The sequence below is a fragment of the Pteropus medius genome, unplaced genomic scaffold, assembly GCF_902729225.1.
Source record: "Pteropus medius unplaced genomic scaffold, Ma_sr-lr_union100, whole genome shotgun sequence".
Lineage (NCBI taxonomy): Eukaryota > Metazoa > Chordata > Mammalia > Chiroptera > Pteropodidae > Pteropus > Pteropus medius.
In genome coordinates, this window is record NW_024350397.1 from 1,799,756 (window position 1) to 1,818,965 (window position 19,210).

At 37.9% G+C, this 19,210-nt stretch overlaps 1 pseudogene; it reads left to right on the forward strand.

Moving 5' to 3' along the window:
- The first annotated feature begins 698 nt into the window (after nucleotides 1-698).
- On the forward strand, nucleotides 699-15,344 carry LOC120584085 (DNA primase small subunit-like; annotated as a pseudogene).
- Nucleotides 15,345-19,210: the final 3,866 nt, after the last annotated feature.

Here is a 19,210-nt window from a genome sequence, read left to right on the forward strand (position 1 = left end):
TTTGTGAAAATGGGTACTTGTTGGGTTATACACAAGCAGCTATCTTATGCCTGACCTCAATATATTTATTATCTGATCTTTCAAGGAAATATGTTTATGAAAAGTTGTAGTAGAAGATATTTTGAAAAGATTTCATGGGAGGAAGTGAAATGTCAGGGTGCCCTGGCCTGTTTTCTTCTCTGAAGGGCTTTTCAACCAGCATCGACAAGTCTTGTCTACTCTTCATTGCACCGCTGAGTATAGAAATACAGATACGGGGTCTCCTACCCAAAGGGTGAACTCCGGCATGTGTATATATTTTAAACCAATGTGCTCTGCCCGTACCTTTTTAAAGTTGCCAAGATTTTGCTTGTAGCATATTAAAAAAAGTCAATCTAGCAGGGAACTTGAAAAAATATAGTAGTCCCCCCCTTATCCACAGTTTTGCTTTCCATGGTTTCAGTTAATTGTGATCAACTGAGGTCCAAAAATATTAAGTGGAAAATTCCAGAAATAAGCAATTCCTAAGTTTTAAATAGTGTGCTGTTCTGAGTCGGGCGATGGAATCTTGCGACGCCCAGCCCAGGACCTGATGCCTCCCTTGGTCCAGCATCTCCACGCTGAAGATGCCCCCGCCTGTTAGTCCCTGAGTAGCCTCTGGGTTATCAGATCGTGATATCACAGGTGTGGTGTGCAAGTCTCCCTCATTTTTCTCAATAATGGGCCAAAATCACAAGAATAGTGATGCTGGCAATTCAGATATGCCGGAGACAGGCCGTGAAAAGGTGCGTACAGAGCAGTAAGATGTTTTAAGAGCGAAAGAGAGACCACATTAACATAACTTTTATTGCAGTATATTGTTGTAATTGTTCTACATTGTTATTAGTTGTTAATCTCTTACTATGCCTAAGTTATGAGTTAAACTTCATCATAGCTATGTATGTATAGGAAAAAACAGTATCTATGTAATATGTATAGGGTTTGGTATTATCTACGGTTTCAGGCATCCACTGAGGGTCTTGAAATGTATCCCCCACAGATAAGGGGGCTAGTGTGTGTAATTCCGGCTCATGCTTTGAAACCACGATTCCTTGTGCTTAGTTGGGAATCTCTTAGGGTTATGCGTGGTTCTTTTCCATCCCCAGTAACAGAAGAGGCTTCTCAGGGAGAGGCTGGGCCTGAAAAACCTGAGTGAGCTCTGGAAAAAGTATCTGCCAAGTATTTCTTTTGAGTGCTGTGGAGGAGGGAGAGGGGAGCAGAGGTTTTGGAGATAATCAAGCACGTGGGGGCGTGGGGGAGGGTAGAGACAAGGGAAAGAATCAGAACATGCCGTGAAGACGCAGAAAGTCTTCCATCAACAATAGCCAAAATATTCTCTTGGAAATTGAGAAACAGCCTTCTCATGCAGTAAATTATTTTAATCTCCCATTTTAGAGCCCATGTTTCTTCCTGCAGCCACACGCTTCTATTCCTGCACTCGCTCTGTTGTTTTCACATCCTGATTGTGCCATCGACATAGCCTTGGATGGTCTTTTAAGGGCGAGCCCTATTTATTTACCTCTCGGCCCTTTGTTCTGAAAACAGATCCTCTCATCCTGCAGGCTGCGCCTTTCTGGAACCTTGGCTGCCCTGGAAAAGCGCTCCTTGCTTTTGTAGTGATTGCTCAGGAGGACGTGGATCAGATTTGCCCTGTTAAATTAATGAGGCACACTCAGAGTGAACCGTGACAGCAACGGGGCGTGCTTCTCCCAGCTGTGGGCGAGTGACTGTTCTCATCTGAGCACACGATCAATCACTTCTCTTTCATGTAGCAGCTTAACCTGATTTTTCAAAGGTATTATCATCAGTTCTTTCCCCCTGACTTCTCATTTTGAAAATGTTCACACCTGCGGAAAAATGGAAAGAGTCAAAAAATGAAACCTTTATGCCCTTGGCCCGGCCTCACCGGTCCGGCCCCGTTTGTGTGCTCTCTCTCCTGTGCACACCCACACTTCCTCTGTCACTTTCTCCCTCTCTTGTTCTCTACAGGTTTATGTCTATAGAGCTCCACTTTTCTTTGCTGAACTATTTAAAAGTAAATGGTCGTTACCACAATAATTCGCCTTTAAATAGTTTAGCACGAATCTCCTTAGAATTGGAATGTTTTCCTTTGTAACTATAATATCATCTTTTATCAAATGAACATTTCATTGTGTCATCCCACATGTAGTCTGTACGCTTTTGTTCAATTTAGGATCCTATTAAAGGTCAAGCCTTGCGTGCGGCTGTTAGCACTTTAAGTTTATTGATGATACAGCAGTCTCCTTCCTTTTATGTCTTCATGACAGTGTATGTTTTGAAGAATTCGGGCTAATTGTCTTGTACAATATCCCACCTTCTGAACCGATCTGCTCATGGCGTTGTTTACTTCTGTTCCTGGTAGTTCCCGTGTGTTTCCTGTGACTCGGAGTAAAGTCTAGATGTGTGATGAGATTCAGATTAAGTGATTTTGGTAAGAATATTATGTAGATGATGTTGAGGACTTGCTATTTCATCACATCAAGAGGCAATGATGTTGGATTGTTCTAAAATTTGTGATATAACTTTGAATTTGGGGCTAAGGTTGTGGCCACCATATTCCTCTACTGTGTGTGTGTATGGGGTGGGGGTTCTTTTTGAAATTGGTTAATGGAAGGAGGACTTTGAGATTGTGTGGAGACCCTGTCTCTAGCAATATTTCGCCCAACAGTTTAAGAATCCATGATGATATCTGCCTGAATGAATTATTATATTGGGGGCTGCAAATTGATGATTTTTAAAATTCTATAATGCAGTCCGTATTTATTAGCTGGCATCCTGTAAATGAAGAGCTTTCTCTCTTGCACCTCCATTTCTCTTTCTCTCCCTCATCCTCCCTTCCCCCTCCACACTTTGCATATCATTATATATGATTTTAGAAATTTAATTTGTTATACACAATGATCATCATTTTTTCAATGTTTAGATTGTCTTAAATTTCACCATTGGGAGCCCCTTCAGTTGGTTCCTTTTAATGTGACCCCATGAGTCTCTGTAGACTGCTTTGTTTCCTGGTACAAGTTGTCCCAGGCTCATCTCCTGTTTTCTCTGGTCCACATCTGAAATCAGCCATTCCTTCGGGGGCCCTGGTTTCTTTTAGTGGGGAATGGCATTTAGAAACCAAAATCCAGGTGTTGTGTGTACTCATTACTACTGGCCACTTCATTGAAGAAAGCTGGGAGCTATGTTTTCAAAATAATCATGAGTTCTTAATGATATTTTCTACACAGATGCCACAGAATAAAGCTTTTCCTTACCTTCTCTTATTTTATATTTTTGTCTCTTTTTCTCTTACAGAGAAACTCTTGTTTCCTATTTGCTTTCTCCAGGAAAAAAAAAAAAGAATTGTCTTAGAGTTATAATACTATTTTAGTCAGGGTCTGTAGAGAAACAGAACCAATAGGTTATGTGTGTGTGTTTTGTGTATGTCTCACAGAGAGAAAGAGAGAGACAGAGACAGAGAGAGAGAGAGAGAGAGAGAGACAGAGACAGAGAGAGAGACAGAGAGACAGAGACAGAGACAGAGAGACAGAGAGACAGAGAGAGAGAGAGAGAGAGAGAGAGAGAGAAAGAAAGAGATACATCTCCTAAAAATCTCTCTCTATCCATGTATATATATTCATTCTAAATTTCACTAGGGGGAGAAAGAGAGATTGATTTACTATAAGGAAGTGACTCATGTGACTATGGAAGCGGACAAGTCCCCAGATTTTTAGGGTACGTGGGCAAGCTGGAGACCCAGGAGAGCTGACGGCATATTTTGGTCCAAAGGTTGGCAGGCTTCAGACTCAGGAAAGCCAGTGTTTCAGTTTTAGTTCACAGGCAGAGAAAAAACTGATGTCCCAGCTTAGTCAGCCTTTTTGTTCTGCTCAGGCCCTCACCAGATTAGATGAGGCCCACCCACATTAGTGAGGACAATCTGCTTTACTCAGTCTACCAATTCAAATGTTAATCTCATCTGAAACACCCTCAGACACACCCAGCCAAGGTGACACATAATTTTAACCTGCACAAATATCAATATTACTGCTATCGACAGATGTACTAAGTAAAATTTCAGGGTTTTTTGCCTGAAATTTCTTTTTGTCAGAGATAAAAGTGACTTAAATTAGAATTAAAAGTTTCTTAAAATCAAAACTTACTTGAAATTTTCTTTTTCAAGTGTGATTATTTTATCATTTTGATATATATTAAAGTTTATTTGCTTCTGTTTATATTCAATTGTAAGATTTTAAAACAATCTGTTTTGATTTAATTTGTTTTTTTAATATATAAGACATTTATATAGTTCAAAAATCAAAAAGACATAAAAAATAGACACCAAGAAGTCTCACTTACATCTCTCATCCTGTTCCTACCCACACTCATCAGTTTCGAATTATCATTCTTGTTTGTTTTTTTTTTGCAAAAATAAGCAAATATACTATATAGTATTTTCTGGAGCCTCTTCCTACTTAAATTGTTCTCTTTATTTTTTTTTTAAACTTTATTGAAAAATGGTTGACAAATACAATTGTATTTGTACATATTTAACGTGTACAACATGATGACTTGATATTCATATAACTGTAGAATGATCACCAAGATCAAGATAATTAACACATTCATCACCTCACATGGTTAACATAGGTAGCTGTGTGTGTGTGTGTGTGTGTGTGTGTACGTGTGTGTGTTTGTGTGGTGAGAACGCTCAAGATCTACTCTGAGCAACTTTCACATGTACGACACCATATTATTAACTATAGTTCCCATGTTGTAAATTCTTTTCATTCTTGATCACTAAAATATTACAAGTTCACTTTAGATATTCCACAAAATGTAGGAAAATATCTAAACAGCACGAAAACATTTTGAACGCATGTATTTGATAAATTCTTGTTAATTAACTGAGCTTAGTCAAATATATGATTATTTTTAGATTGGTTCACTGGAATTTTCTTTAGTTTTTTTCTTTTTGATCCCATACATAACCTTGTTATTTTGATTTATATGATTTAATTATTATTTCTATTTTAGCAAACACATTTCCTTTCTAAGTTCAGTATTTCCTTACAAGGATGAGAGCCCAAAGAACAGACTACAGGAAGTCATGAGGTACTTTCTTTGTCTACTTAACAGAGAAGAGGCTTTAGCTGTAGTCCCACCAGGAAAGAGCTCTGCCTTGGCTCCACCTTGATTCACAAGAGGAAGTGCTCATCGCCACATGCCAGGATGTAGGCTGACAGCCAACTCTCTGGAGGAGGGAAGGACCCTTTGAAAATCCTCTGCATTTCAGTAGTATCTCAATATAGCTTTTAGTCTCACCAGGTGGTGTACAGTTACAATCTGTCGTATTTCTCAGGCTAAAAATGACAACATAGTAGAGATTCTACAAAGGATGGATGTGTTCAAAGGAAGAGAACAGAAAATGACAATGGATCCAGGTCTGACTTTTAAAAACTACACCTTTCACATTTGTACAGTGCTTCATTTGTTGGAAGTGTTTTCACATGTATGATTTTAACTGTTGGCCACGGTAACTCAGAACAGCAGGGTAGGAATTATTATGCCTTTTTTAAACATGAGGAAACTGAAGGTGGCTAACCCGGAGATGCCTGGCCAACCAGCCATAGAGCTGGGGCTCAGAGAAAGACTTCCTGGGCCAGAGTCATTGATCTTTCCTTTGTATGTCAAGTATGGTCAAATATGGATAAAGTTTTCAGAGAGTGCAAACACTCTTTAAGCCAGAGTCTTAAATAAAGCCAAGTACCTTATATTACAAAGACTGGATGGAAATGTTATCCATCGTTGCATAATGTGGAACTCTAAAACGGAGTGGAACAAAACAACAAACGTGTATTATCTCAAGTTTCTGTGGGTTAAGAATCTTGGTGCAGTTTAGCTGAATCATCTGTGACTCTCTAAGACAAAGATATCATATCTCTATAAATTTAAGCAAATAAAGTCTCTCACAAGACTGAAATCAAGTTGTCAGCCAGGGCTGCAGTCATCTCAAGACTCCACTGGAGGAAGATCTGTCTCCAAGTCTACTAATGTGGCTATCAGCAGGCCTCAGAACCTAACTGACTGCTGGCCAGAGACATCAGCTCTCTGCCATGTGGCCTCTCCATTAGGCTATTCAACATGGCAGTGGCTTCAAAGGCACTTCCTTCCAAGTGTCCTGCTAACCTCCCAATTGTCATTTATTCTGTCATTGACCTTTATGATGTTTACCTTTCTCTTTTCTTCAGTCATGACATGCTTAGGACAAAGCTGTGGCACAGTGGATCACAAATGTTGTGTGCCTAAGGGTCACCTGGTTTGCTAACATGCACGCTCTCTGATTGCATCTCCTCCTCGCCCTGATACATAAAAGAATTGGACAGGAAGTCTGGCCACATTTTGAGAGTTGCTGCTCTAGAGATAGACATTGCTCTGGAGACTGAGCACCCACTGCCTTGTGCAGTAATCACAAAGCTAGCAGTGACAGGCATAGTTGCTACTGCATTTTGTTTTACCCATTTACAAGTCCTATATAACTTCTTAGCTGCCTGCAGATATACTGAAGACAAGAATGGTGTGCTGGGTAAACCCCTGAATTAGCTTGTGAACCAAAACAACTTACCTGCACTATTCTTCATTCGGTTAAAAAAAAAAAAAAAAGATTGCCGACACACTCATTTATACCATAAGTAGCTTCTAACCATATGTAGAGATAGTTTTATAAGATTATAAAATTCAAATTAAGTTTTGTAGTTTTCTAGTGTAATGAAGCGAAGAACTTATACTTATCCCCGAGAGATGGTCTCCTATGGCGGTTAAGACGCAGGCTCTGGTGTGACACTTGCAGAGTTCACATCCCAGCCCTGCCGCGTAGGAGTTCGGCCACCGTTCTCCGAGCCATCGGGTCCTCATCTGTAACTAGGAGGAAGACAGCTCTACCTTCTCTCTAGAATTCCTGTAGGACTAACTTTATTTAGTCCTACATGATTGAAATAGTGCTTGATGAATAGTAAACCCTTAGTATTATCACCCAGAGGAGCAACTATTTATGCGCAATTCCGAATAATTAGAAGAGTTATTGGCAATTTTTACACAATTGGAGAAGCCGAGATACTGCAAGGTTTGGTTATATTTTTTTAGTCAAATCCAAACTCCTTTATATCATCGTCCATCTGTTCCCTTTCTCCAAGCTCCTTGGAGCTACCGAGGTTCATTTTCAAGGAAAAATATCAAGGTCAGATTAAAGAAATTGAAGAAAGTTCAAGTATTTTTGTTGGAACTGTTAGCATTCTGTGAAAGTATTTCGGTTTGAGTATGTGCGGGGGTGGGTGTTAAGTGACTATTGCAGGTTGCAGGTCACTGTGGGGCTATCTAAGGAATAAACAGGAAACATGGCCACTGTTCCTGGCTGTGTGACTTCTATTTTGGCATTCAAATCTGTGCTCTCATTCCGGGGCTCACAATTACTAGAGCAAATGCCTGTCTCACGTTCTGCTCCAAGATAGCGTAAGAATGAATGGAATGTCTGGAAAGTAGGAATAGATACCGTCACTGTCACCGGGGCTTTTACTAAGAGCTTCCCTTCTTTGATCTAATAAAAGGCTAGATAGCATAGCCAGAGATGCTAGGTGATTGGGCCAGACTGTCCTTGCTCTTGAAGCTACACTATTAAGTGTAGACAAGATTGGTAAATATGTCAGCATCGACAAACCGCAGCTATTAGTGGCTCCCTTTCTGAAGGATGTTAGGGCTGAACCTGGCTCTCATTTCCATCCTTTCTGACTTCTCAGCCTCTTGACTCCATCAGTTTTCACCTTTCCCTCTTGTTCCTTTTGCAGAGTTGATCTGTCTCTAATGGATTTGCCCCCTTCTATAAGCGTGCTCAGATCTCCCCATTTTAAACAAAGCCTTTCCTAAATGGGCTTCTGCCATCCATGCCTGTCCATTCCTATTCTTCCTTTGCCTCCACAGTTCTCGCATGCTGCTGTAGATTTTTCTCTGTGCCCACTTTGCTCTGCTTTTCTGCCATCTGCTTTCCTACCTGCACCTTGACTTAATAATCCATTTAGAGTGGCCTCCAATTACTAAAACCACTGGACACCTTTCTGTTTAGTCCCTTCAGCAGAATTTTGACACCCATTTCTCTCGGTTTCTGCACCTGTGCAGTCCTGTTTTTGTTGTTGTTGTTGTTGTTGTTGTTGTTGTTTGGTCCAACTATTCTCTTCTTGATAGGGCTACATAAATGTGAATGTAAATAGATGACATCTCCTAAGACTCTCTTTATGATCTTTTTCTCTTGCTATACTCGTTTGTCCATCGGTGACATCATTCTCTTTTATGACTTCAAATTTGGTCCTCGGTTAAGAGTGATCTTTAATCCCCAAGTCCACCTAAAACTTATTTCCAGAGATCTAGATTCTTGTTTCCAACTGCCCATTTGGATGTTGTATTTGAGCTGTTGAACTCAGTATTTCTTAAAACCATCTGTCCAGTTCCTCTGCTGGCTTCAGACCAAACCTGTAACTCCATTTTCTTTCACTTTCTACCTGTAATCAGTTGCCAGGAACAATTGACAATTTCATTATAGTGCCTCCTCTCCTTTCTTACTACTAGTGCTGCCTTGTTCAAGCCCTTATGTTTGGTGTGGAGCATTCTGGTAATCTCTTAATGAGTGTTTTTTCCCTTTAGTATCTCTATCTACCTCTCCTACATACTATTTCTTGACTATCCTTCTTCAAGTCTTACATTGGTCCTGCAACTGGTCTGTTCATAAGTCTCCTGACCAACTAAATTAAGTTAGTTGCCTTAAGGAAACTATCACCAAAATGAAAGGCAGCCTGTGGAATGGGAGAATTTATTTGCAAACCATATACCTAATAAAGGATAAATATCTAAATATATAAAGAACTTCTATAACTCAATAGCAGAAAAGAAAACAACCTAATGTAAAAAATGGACAAAGAAGCCAGAATGAACATTTTTCAAAAGAAGACATACAAATGGCCAACAGGTATATAAAAAAGTGCTCAAAGTCACTAATCATCAGAAAAATGCAAATCAAAACCATGAGATATCACCTCACACATTTTAGTATGACTATTATTCAAAAAACGAAAGATAAGCACTGGTGGGGATATATGATATCACTCATATGTAGAATCTCCAGAAGATTAACTTAGAGAAACAGAGAGAATGGTGGTTACATTAACTATATAGCTATACATATATACATTTTATAAACTGTTCAGAATTACCTACGCTGTAGTTACATTACATTAACTATAACTATATAGTGTCCTCGAAGTTTGCTAAGAGAGTAGATCTTAAGTGTTCTGACCACATGAACAAAAATGATAACTATATCAGGTGATGGATGATAACAAGCTTGATTGTAATAATCATTACAGAAGGTATACTTACATCAAAACACCCCTCATGAACCTTAAATATGTATATTTTTTGTTAGTCATTCCTAAATAAGCCTGGGAAAAAAAGAAGTAGTAAAACTCAACAAGTCTCTTTAGCTTGCTGACTTTACCAAACATAAAGTCCACTAAGTAGTATATAGTCTAAAGCCTACTGAGATATACAGTCATGACTGCAGGATTCTCTCTTTTTTATTTGTCACTGCATGTCCTCAGCATCTAAAACAGTGCTTGGCCCATTCGAAGCACTCAATAATTCATTGTTCAGTGAATGAAGGACTGTAAGGCAATCAGTTGGGGAATAAGAAGGGAATTTTTGACTAGTCTGAAGAGTTAACTTGAGATAGGATAGGGACACATTATAATGGCCTTGAATGTTCCACTAAGCAACTAAACTTTTTTGAACCTCTCTATTGAGATATGATTGACATGCAAAAAGTTGTACTTATGTAATATATACAAGTTGATGAATTTGGAGATAAGTATGCACCTGTGAAACCATCACCATGGTCTATTCTATAAACGTATCCATCCCCTCCAAATGTTTCCTTCTGCCGGCTTTATTTATTATTTTTATTGTTTTTATTTGTGATAAGAACATTTAAGATCTACCCCTTTAGCAAATTTTAAGTATACAATACATTATCTTTAACTGTAGTCACTATGTTGTAGAGCAGATCTCTAGGACTTATTCATCATATATAACTGAAACTTTGTACCCTTTGACTGATACCTCCCCATTTCCCCCTTCTCCTAGACCCTTCTACTCCTTATTTCTATGAACTTGACTATTTTAGATTCCTTATATAATTGGTATCATGTAGTGTGTGTCCTTCCGTGTTTGGCTTATTTCATTTAGCATATTGTCCTCCAAGTTTATCCATACTATCTCAAATGGCAGGATTTCCCTCTTACTTAAGGCTGAATAATATTCCATTGCATATATACCACAATGTCTTTGTCTATTCACCTGTTGACTGACACTCAGGTTGTTTCCATATTTTGGCTATAATGAATAATGTTGCACCGAGCATGAAAAAGCAGATATCACTTTGAAAACTTGAGTTCATTTACTTCAGATAAACACCCAGAAGCTGTTCTATTTTTAATTTTTGAGGAACCTCCATACCGTTTTCCATAGTGGTTGTACCAATTTATAGTCCCACCTACAGTGTACACGGCTTCCCTTTTCTCCATATCCTCACCAATAGTTGTTAACTCTTGATTTTTGATAATAGCCATTTTAACAGATATGAAGTGATATCTTGTGATTCTGATTTGCATGGCCCTGCTGATTAGTTATGTTGAGCACATTTACATATATCTGTTGGCCATTTGTAAATCTTCTTTTGAAAAATGTCTATTCAATTCCTTTGCTCATTTTTAAATTGAATTATTTGGGTTTGTTTGGTTTTTTTTTTTGCTATTGAATTATATGAGTCCCTTATATATTTTTGCTATTAATTCTGTATCAGATATATGGTTTACAAATATTTTCTCTCATTCCATTGGTTGCCTTTTTATTTTGTTGATGGTTTCCTTTGCTATGCAGATTTTTAGTTTGATGTAGTCCCACTTGTTTATTTTTGCTTTTGTTGCCTATGATTTTGGTGTCATATTCAAAATATCATTGCCAAGATCAATGTCAAGGAAATTATTCCCTATGCTTTCTCCTAGGAGTTTTATAGTTTCAGGTCTTATGTTTAAATCTTTAATCTATTTTGTACTGATTTTTGTGTGTGAGATAAGTGTCCAAATTCATTCTTTTGTATGTGAAGCTACATTACCCTAACAAATACAGGATCTGAACATAAAATTCACAGGAATAAGTAGCCCATTAGCCAATAAACACATGGCTAGAAGTTTAACCTCCCAACAGTCAAGAAAATACAAATTAAAACAAAGATACACCATTTTGAAAAATCCATCAAGTTGGCAAAATTTAAAAGAGAAATAATATCTAGGGCAATTAAGATACAAAGGTAGACATTGCCGGTGGGAGTGTACAATGCTACAATCTTTGGGGGGAAGTAATCTGACAGTATTTATGAAAATTGAAAATATATATTTGTTATACAACATCATCTATAATATATGTTTTTGTTTTTCTTGCCAGAAATGCATAACCTGAATCTAATTAAGTTTCTAGACCAAACTTCCAGTTTCAGAAATACCAGAAATAAAGGGAAAAGTTAAATAATATCCTGGGGGAAAATAATCAGAAATCCAGAATGTGGGGCATTCTGCAAAATAACTTAGTTAGACACCTTAAACACCAATGTCTCTTCACTAAAAGAAACCAAAGAGATATAAAAACCAAATACAATACATTAGCCTAGATTGAGTTCTGATTGGGGGGCGGGGGAACCTATAAAGAACATTCTTAGGACAATTGGGGGAAATTTGAGTATGGACTGAATATTAGCTGATATAATAAAATTCCTTTTAATTATCTTGGGTATAGCAATGGTTTTGTAGCAATCTAGAAGATGATCTCTATTCCTAGAGAGGCATTCTAAAATATTTAGGGGTAAATTGTCATATACAAGAGTTAATTGTCAAGAACTATAGCAAATGCATAAATTATTTATACTTATAGAGATAAAGCATATGCATAAAGCATTTTGGCCTAGTGATTCCATCCTTACAAACTTATACTACAAAATAAATATATTAACACATGAGAATGAAAATACAAGGATATTTGTTGCCTTGTTGTTTATTGTGACAAAAAATTGGAAACAACTGGAATGTCCATTAGTAGAAGATGGTGAAGCAATTATGGCACATTCAAGTCACAGAATACTATAGAGCACCTAAAAAGAATGAGTTAGTTCTATGTGTATTGAGTTGGAGGAATACAGATGACACGTTGTTAAGTAAGAAGAAAAGTTATAGATAAAAGTGTAGTATAAATCCATTCTGTATAAGACAACATTTGTATAGAAACAGAACATACCCTCTTCTATCTATCTATGTATCTATCTACCATATATATCTATATGTATATGGAAAAAGGAGTTGTAGTTTAAAAGGTTCATATCAAGCTGTAAATATTAGTCGCCTTAGAAGAATGGGAGGGATTAACTTTTTTCTTTAAATGTTATTGCAATTAGCGTGAATTACAACTGATTTAAAAAAAAAAACCTTATAAGATAAAATTCTGATCTGCCTATGACATCCTTTCTTGTTATCTAACATTTTTTATGGATTTATTCTTCTTTAAATGTGTCGTTTCTTATAAATTCAGTGGGATTTTGAGAGAGAAGGCAAGTTAATATATACTCGGTTCATCAGCTTAAACCTGAAGTCTCTTCCACTGTTCTTTCCAACCTCCGTGCCTGCACTCGTGCATTTTTTTCTACTTGGAACACTCTTATCTGCACATAGTGTTTCTAACTAAAAATAGTAGCCCTGGGAAATAATTCATAGAACTTTTCAAAATTTAAGTACTGTGGTATGAACTCCTGGATTTGGTTGGTTTTAATTAGGAAGAAGAATGAACTGTGACCAGTGCCTATCTTAAAAATTCTTCTATTTTCTGAGAAGAGATGCATTTGGTGGAACTAAATTTCCAACTGGCCTAATAATTTGCATACTCTGTTGGGGATCCATGAGAGCTCTTTACTCTTTCTGTCAGCAGCAGAAACCAGAAGCCATCTGAAGCCATTAACTTACTTTTTAGTTGGCACCTGCTGCCTTGGTGTAAGTTATGGGGATAGATTTATAGCAAGTCATAGGTGGAAGGAATAAGCCAACTCAAATCACCAATCAACGAATCGGTACAACACACATAGGAAGCGTGCTTGGGTTAAGTAAGCAGATCAGCCATTCACTTCAAGTGTGTAGAGGTAGTTTATTGAAGGTGACTTTTCAGACAATACAGTCCCTAGGGTTGGTAATGTAATCTGTCAAAGGAGGAAAAGGAAATTTCTCCAAGTGCAGGTAGAGATTTCTCCTCTGGATATTACTGGGAGGGTATTGTTTTCATTCCAGACTAGAAAGGAACCTTTGGAAATTATTGTGTCTAGCACTCAGTTTCCAGATAGCGAGTAAGGGTCTTCCTTTTTAATAACTTCAAGGAAGGTAATGACATTACCTTTACAGAAATAATTTCTGTTATGCAAAATGCATTTTATATTCAAATCGATAATCATAAATGACCAAAAATGCACACTTGGTAGAAAAAAGACTTGGCAAGACTTTCATCCCGGTTCATTTTTGTCATCAAGTCATTTAATTTAAAGAAAATAATCACATTTGCAATTGTATCAAAAGAATAAAATACCTAGAAATAAATTTAACCAAGAAGGTGGAAGACCTGTACACTGAAAACTCTATAAGACATTGATGAAAGTAATTAAAGAAGATACAGATAAATGGAAAGATATTTCATGTTCATGGATCAGAAGAATTAATATTGTTAAAATGCCCATACTTCCTAAATCAATCTACAGATTCAGTGTAACCCCTATCAAAATTCCTATGACTTTTTTCACAGAAATAAAACAAGTAATCCTAAAAGTTGTATGGAACCATGAAAAATTTTGAATAGCCAAAGCAATCTTGAGAAAGAACAGAGCTGGGTGTGGTTCCCACCGATTCTTGTGGTAATCCTCCCATGGCTGCGTCCTGCGCTCCATGGGGACATTTGGCTCTGCCAAGCTGCTGGAAATGCTTAAATTAAATAAAAGCTTTATTACCAGAGGCTCCTATCCTACACCCAGTACTATCACTGGCTCAATTATGGTGGAATGATAAAGGATTACTTTCAACACCATGCATTTTCATTCACAGTGAAAGATGATATTTACATTCACTACCAATTCTTCATCAACCAGAGCGATCTGGAAAAGGGGATGCAGAAAATGAATCCATATAAGGTTGATATAGGCATGGTATATTCCCACAGACTCAATCAACATGATACAGTGAAGCTGGGAGCTTTTCGGACTCAGAAAAAACTGATGTTTGATATTGACATGACAGACTGTGATGACGTGAGAAGAGGTAGCAGTTCTGCAGACATGTGTTCTAAGTGCTAGACCTTCATGACAATGGCTGTACGTATCATCGACCAAGCACTGAAGGAAGCCTTGAGATTTAAGTGTCATGTCTGAATATATTCTGAAAGAAGAGGTGTTTGTTGTTGGGTCTGTGATGAATCAATTAGAAAATAGTGCTCTGCAGCACATTCTGGGATAATTGAGTATTTGAGTCTTGTAAAGGGTGGTTAAGGCATTAAAAAGAAAGTTCACCTAAGTGAAAAAATCCACCCTTTTGTCAGAAAAATCTATAAACATAATAAATACTTTGAAGAATATGCCTTGGTTGATCAAGATATTCTTGGAAATAAAGAAAGCTACAATAAGATTTTGGCCCTTGCTCCTGAAACAATTCATGATGACCTTGAACAAGCCTTCCAAAAGCATCACAGTTCACTTCAGCATTGAGAACATTTAAAGAAGGTAGCCAGATGTCTGAATAACATCGAAAGTGACAAATGTGGACCCTGGCTTGAGTGGAAGATTATGCTCCAGTACTGTTTTCCATGGCTAGATATTAATGTTAGCAAAAGAATCAATGATTTGCTGAAGAGCCCTTTTAGTGTTCATCCTAAAATGGGTTGAATTTCGGTTTCTATTAATTAACAGAAAGTGGATCTATTTGATCCATTTACTGTTCCAACCATAAGCTCCATCTGCCATGAATTAGATGCCATTTCCACTAATGGAGAGGAAAAACAGAACAAAGCTGAGTCTATTATCAAACATAGAACCTGAGATTATAAAAAGACCAGTCTAGCTCCTGATGTAAAAGTTTTTGAAGTTTTTGGAAAACATGGAGAAATCTCGAAAAGGACAACTTCTCAAGAAGAGTGATTTACAAAAACACTTCTAAAGATAACAACTCCCCTCCAACCAGTATAGATAACATTTACCTTCAACCCCAAATCACATACTTCAAGAGCCATTTAATAAATATGGCAGAACCATGTATGCATTTTATACTCAAAGCAAAATTTTATTCTCTTAAGAAAAAATTGTTGAAAAGATTCCTGAGACCACCCAAGGAGAGTGTCCAGTTTCCTAGAAGGAGAGATAATGAGAGGAATAAGTTGATTGTAGATCAATTTGTAAAATTTAATATTATACAATGATAATTCTAAGAGTTCTGATATAGGCATGGTATATTCCCACAGACTCAATCAACATGATACAGTGAAACTTCTACCAGTTTCCATATATAGAGGTAACTGAGCAGTAATATGCCCAAGACTTTAATCTCACCTCACAGGATACAGCCTCCATATTTTTGGAGTGAATATTCTAGGCAAATGAGGACTTTGTCCTTAAGTCTTAGACACTTACTTATACTTGGAGTGTATATTCAATCACTTCCTAATTTCGCTGACTGATATTTTTATAGGTCAGGCCATACTTACTTCTCATCGTTTTAAACTGAGCAGCTAACCCTATCAAAATTTCAAAAGATATGAGTTATTAATAGAGTATCGTTTACAACTGCTGCAATTGTAGCTCCTAACTTCTTCCCTCAGAGAATAAATGGAACAATTAGCTTAGTCTACACCATGAAGAAGCAGCTTAGAAAAAACAACCAGCTTCACCAACTTAAAACCTGTTATATCTGTCAAAACACCAGGGCTTTCTATATATCCAGATACTTAATTTAAAGGTTTTCATTTCTTCCATATTTGATTTTATGTGCTAGATTCTGAAGTGTCCGAATTTTTTCCCTTGGTTTTACAACCAATCTAAACAAAACAGTCATTGTAGTTTGATTCTATCTTCTGAGAATCACTGAGAAGCAAGTTATCAGGCTGGTACTTTCCGTGATTTATGAAAAATATTCCTCCTTTGCATTTCTTTAATACTATTTTCTCTATAGCCAGATGTCTTTTTCTTTTATCTTTTGATTTATATAAAACATACTCTAATACAGTCAACAAACTGAAATGCCTTCATTCCTTTCTCTTTTCTATTTTTTTTAAACAAAAACAATATTAAAGACTACCGTTAAAAAAAAAAAAAAGCTGGAGGCTTCACACTTCCTGATTCCAAATTATACTACAAAGCTATAGTATTTAAAACAGTATGGTATTAGCATAAAAACAGACACATAGATCAATGGAACAGAATAGAGAGCCCAGAAATAAACCCAAATATATATGGTCAATTAATTTATGACAAAGGGTTCAAGAATATATTATGGGGAAAGGACAGTTTCTTCAATAAATGGCATTGGGAAAACTGAACAACCACATGAGGAAGAATGAAGCTGGACCCCTATCCTATACCATATACAAAAATTAACTCAAATGAATTAAAGATTTAAATGAAAGACCTGAAACCCTAAAACTCCTAGAAGAAAATATAAGGAATAAGCAACTCGACGTTGGTCTTGGTGGTGATTTTTTGGATTTGACACCAAAAGTAAAGGTAATGAAAACAAAAATAAATAAGTGAGACTATATCAAAACTAAAATGCTGCACAGCAAAGGAAACCATCAACAAAATGAAAAGGCAACTCTCCAAATGGGAAAAATTATTTACAAATCACATATCTGATAAGGGGTTAGTATCCAAAATATATAAGGAACTCATACAACTCAATAACAACAACAAAATCCAATTAAAAAATAAGTAGAGGATCTAAATATACATTTTTCCATAAGAGAAATACAGATAACCAACAGGTATATGAAAAGGTACTCGCCATCACAATTTCACTTGAATGGAAATGCAAATCAAAAATACAATGAGATATCACTTTACACCTGTTAGAATGGTTATTATAAAAAAGACAAGAAATGACAGGATGTATAGGACGTAGAAAACGGAACCCTTGTGGGGTATTGGTGGGAATGTAAATTGGTGCAGCCAGTTTGAAAAATAGTATGAAACTTCCTCAAACAAAAACAGAACTAGCTTATGATCCAGAAATTCCACTTTTGGATATTTATACCCCCCCTCAAAAAAAAACCCTGAAATATTAATTTGAAAAACTATATGCACACCCATGTTCAATGCAACATTATTTACAATAGCCAAGATATGGAAACCTAAGTGTCCATCAATGGATGAATGGATGAAGAAAATGTGATATATATACACACATAATGGAATGTTATTGAGCTATGGAAAGAAGGAAATCTTGCCATTTGTGACAACAGGGATGGACCTTGAGGGCATTATGCTAAATGAAATAAGTCAGACAGATACTGTGTGACCTCACTTATACGTAACATCTAAAAAGTGGCAGCGTGAAGAGCAAGGATGGAGAGCACCTTTGGGTGCTGCATCACTGTTCTCTTTTCCAGTTCCCCATTGCTCAGCCCTCAAAGGACCTGTCCCCAGCAGCCCTTTGCTCGAACAGCAATTTCCTGAGCCCCACATTCCACGTGATTGTGCAACCCCCCCCCAACCCCCGCCTTGAATCTTGCCTATTCCATCAACATCCCCCGCTTATTCCCAGAATGGATTTGGGCCACAGACATCTAACTTGAAGTACTCATTCACTACTTCTCCCACCTGATGTCTGAGTCAGGCTCTGAGATTTGAAATTTCTTTTTCCTAGATTGACCCTTTGGTATGACATTTGCCTACTGTTTGCATGTCCCTGGGCTTCTCTTTCACAGAGTTTTCCCTCTAGGTAACTTGTCCCAGGCATGACAAATTCTAGGCAGGGATAATTCTCTTTTGTGGCTTTTTAGCAATACACAATAATACTTAACATTAAAATGGCACTTAGAATTTAGAAAGCAACTTACATATTATATTGATCTTCTTTAGCTTCACGACTACCTTCTCAGGTCAGTGATATCACCCACCTTTACTAAATGAGGACACTGAGACACAGGGAGATTAAACAACCTCTTAAAGGCTATCCAACCGATGAGCGGCAGAGCTGGTGCTCAGGTTTTCCTCTACTCTGTCTCAGTTACTAACCTGCTGTCTCTCGGCTCTGAGCCCACCCTTCTGAACTTGGGGCAGGAGCTCTCCAAACTCCTTTTCTCCCACTCCCTCCCTTGCCACCTGCCTTCTCGTTAGTTAGCTTCTGCCAGTAGGGGGCATTTAGTGGAGATTGGCAGGTGAGAGGAGGGTGAAAGGGGCTTCCTTCCTAATTTCTGGTTCTGATCAGTCCTGTTCTGGCAGCAGCTGAGAGAAGGCTCCGGCTGCCCATTCATTACCGCTGTCAGCACCAGCTATGCTGTGCCTGCTCAGAGGTGCCGGCAGCAGCTGGACTGCCAGCTGGGTTATACTCTCTCACACCTTGGGCCAGGCCCCCCGGGAGCATTTGAGCATCTGCAGGGCACACTTGCAGCTGCACCACTGATCTGAATACCCACTGGGTTGTGCCTTCACCCACAGATCCAAGCTGTGGCCAGGCCTCCTTCTGAGGTACGGGCTCCTCCCAGATGGAAGCCCCACCTCCAAATCTGATGGTTAGCTAAAGTGCCCTACTCAGAGGTCTAGATGCCAGCAGAGTAAAGCTTCTCCCTGGAGATCAGCTGTCCAGAGCATGGTACTCTGTCCTCAGAGGCCAAATGCTGTGCAAGGAGCTCCCCTCCCTCAGAGGTTCGAGCGGGCCCCTTTTTCAACACCTGCGTCCTGGTAACAACCCCTCTTCCCTTTTATCCTTCCTGCTGTGTGTAATCTCTGGGTTACCTTAGCATCCACTTGTTGCTCTTTCATTTCTTTCAATTTATTTCTTATTTTAGGTATAGTTAGTATGCAATCTTACAT